Here is a 3,433-nt window from a genome sequence, read left to right as displayed (position 1 = left end):
TATATATATATATATATATATATATATATATATATATATATATATATATATATATATATATATATATATATATATATATATATATATATATATATATATATATATATATGTATGTATATATATCTATATATATATATATATATATATATATATATATATATATATATATATATATATATGTATGTATATATATGTATATATATATACATATATATATAAGTATATATATAAATATATATATATATACAAATATAAATATATATATATATATACAAATATAAATATATATATATATGTATATATATATATATATATATATATATAAATATATGTATAAATATGTGTGTGTGTGTATGTTTGTGTGTGTTTGTGCGCGTTAGTGTGTGTGTATGTATACATATAGATATATATGCATATACGTATATATATATATATATATATATATATATATATATATATATATATATATATATATATATATATATATATGTACATATATAGAGACATAGGGTGGTGTGAAGCGGTGGTGTGGTAGCCTAGATAGTATTAAGTGCTTGCATGCCTTCTCGCTTGCAGCTGCCACCACTGGCTAGCCTTGTGCGAAAATAGGAGCAGCGCTGCGTAAGTCTCCCCTGCCAGTGCATAGCCTCTCCATCATCGAGACTTCTGCAGTGCCTCCTCGTGGCCACCTATGGAAACTGGTACCTTGTAGTCCTAGGCTAAACTGTAGGGGATCTCGGAGCAGCAGGAGGCCCCAGAGGTAGAGGGTCATGGCCCACCAGCGTGTGGACACGCCGTGGCCTTTTACTAACTCATTCCCCTAAGCCCCCTGGGGTTATTGGGAGGCTCGGGGGAGGTGGGCCTTGCCAGTCTTCCTCCACCCAGAGATAACTCATCAGCAACGTCACAGATAATTGAAAATGTTGGGGGGGGGGGGAATGTCTCTCCTACCCAGCGAGAGACGCGGGCTGTGGGCTCCGCTGGGAGGGCGGTTGCTGGGGCGCAGGATGGGAATGGGAGCTCCTCGTCCTGCCTGCGTTCTGGCAGCCGCCAGCCCGATATGAAGTTTGTGGGGCAAAGCCCTAGGGAACCCCACAGGTGGAGGATGGGTCCTGCAGCCTGCCGCCTTTTATGTGGGTCCACCTGGAGTGACTGCCCGAGGGTTAACCTCAGGCGGGAAGTCAGACTGGGGGCTTGGAACATCCGCTCTTTGCGTCAGGATGATTAGTTACCCCTACTATCGAGGGAATTGGTAAGGCTGAGAGTTGGGGTGGCTGCTCTCTCAGAGGTGAGAAGACCAGGCAGCGGCATTATCAGTGTAGGTGGCTACACCTATTACTGGTAAGGCTGCAGCGATGGTCACCATCTTCAGGGAGTAGCCATAGCTATCTCCATAAGGCTCCAGCCCTCAGTGGTAGAGGCCATTCCAGTCGATGAGCATAAAATGGTATTGAGACTGAAGCTGTCATTTGGCTTCATGTCTCTTATTGCTGTGTATGCTCCTACCGATTTTTGTAAACTAGACGTGAAAGAGATGTTCTACGCCAAACTCGCATCTGTGACAGACAGTTGTCCCTGACGAGATGTTCGTATTGTTCTGGGTGACTTCAATGCAGTATGGCTATGAGATGTCTGTCAGTCCTCGTGGTTCGGGAGTTGATACCGGTAGCGAAAATTCCTTCCTTTTCTGGGATTTTGCAAGATCCCAGAAATTGAGGATTTCTGGCTCCTGGTACCAGCACCCAGACCCACATCGTTGGACATGGTACAGTGATGCGGGAAATGCAGCCAAGCACTCGGAGAACTGCAGGGTGTATAGGAGTGCCGAGTTCTGTGGTACTGATCATAGATTGGTTGTGGCTAACCTCTGGGTTAACTCCAAAACTCCCCAGCGGCCCAATGACCACCCTAGTGTTTTTCATTTGGACAGGCTGAAGAAGAGGAAATGTGCTCGGGGGTTTGCTGAGACAATCTCTGCTTCACAGCACTCGACAATCTGACGGACCCTGTACTTCTGTGGGACACCTTCAAGCGCGAAACGCTTGATGCAGCCCAAGAATCGATTGGAAAATACCCGAGGGCAAGACAGAATTTAATCTCTCAGGAGACACTGGAAGCCACAGACACTTGCCGTGCAGCTCGTCTGGCAGGAGATCGGGATTCTCAGGTGCACAGTACTTGTTCTCTGTTAAGAAGGGACTAGAAACAGCTTATTAGGAGTCTTGCTGAGAAGGTCGAAGGCCATTTCTTAGTAAATGATCTTCGTCCTGAATACCAAGCCCTGAGAAGGCTAAATTTTAAGCCCTCTTCACAGGTGACTGCAGTTCAATTAGTAGGTGGCCAGATCGTCTTAGATCCTGTTGCGGTGCAGGAACGTTGGGCAGTTGTATCAGGTTGACCCACCAAAATTTAACTTGGATGTGGGTAGTGCCGTGATTCCGCTGCCTGACCCACCCATTAGCGAGGACCCACACTTCCCAACTGAAGTTGGGGGCGATCTCCAAGCTGAAGTGGTAAAGCAGCGGGTATTTGCGGCATCCCAGCCGAACTGTTAAAGGCTAGTGGTGAACCTATGGCACGGGGGATGCATGTTGTCCTGGCTGCCATCTGGCAGTCTGGTACCGTTCCCCCTGACCTGTTGAGGGGTGTGGTCATCCCTCTCTGGAAGGGTAAGGTGGACCGATGGGACTGCAGCAATCACCATGGCATCACACTACTCAGTGTACCATTCAAGGTTGTTGCCCACATCCTTCTGAGACGTATTAGAGACCACCTACTGAGGCATCAGAGGCCGGAGTAATCCAGATTCACTCCTGGTAAGTCCACAATAGACTATATCCTTGCGCTTCGAGTCATTGTAGAGCGCCGTCGGGCGTGGGCAGCTTGCCTGACTTTGCTTTACCATGCAAATCACCATCATTTGTTGACCACTTTCTAGCCTTTGAACGTCTTTATCATACCGTTAATAATTGCCAAATTATTGACAACTCTGAATCTGCCAAACTGAATTTTTTTTTAGAAATTTGCCAGTTTTGCAAATGAGATGTTCTATGACTTCAAAAGATATAGACACTGGTTACCACCTTTTAGCAAAGCCAAATACAATGCTTTAAAGGATGACCCCAACATCATAATAACCAGACCTGACAAAGGAAAAGGTGTGATATTGGAGAGAAATGAATACGTCACTAAAGTAAATATATTGCTATCAGACCATACAAAATTTAAAAAGTTAGAAAATGAGCCCTTTTCTAAAATCATTCAGTTAGAGGACAAACTGAATAGAATGCTAAAATGTTTGAAAGACAGTGACACCATTTCCTCTGATACATATAATCAACTCAGAACATCTGGCTCTTTACCTGGAATGTTATATGGACTATCAAAAATTCATGAACTCGATGTGCCTATCAGACCTATCTTGTCAGCTTTA

Source organism: Penaeus vannamei, chromosome 22 (assembly GCF_042767895.1).
Source record: "Penaeus vannamei isolate JL-2024 chromosome 22, ASM4276789v1, whole genome shotgun sequence".
NCBI classification, from domain to species: Eukaryota; Metazoa; Arthropoda; class Malacostraca; order Decapoda; family Penaeidae; genus Penaeus; species Penaeus vannamei.
The sequence above is the reverse complement of the archived record's forward strand: the minus strand, read 5'-3'. Positions refer to the sequence as shown.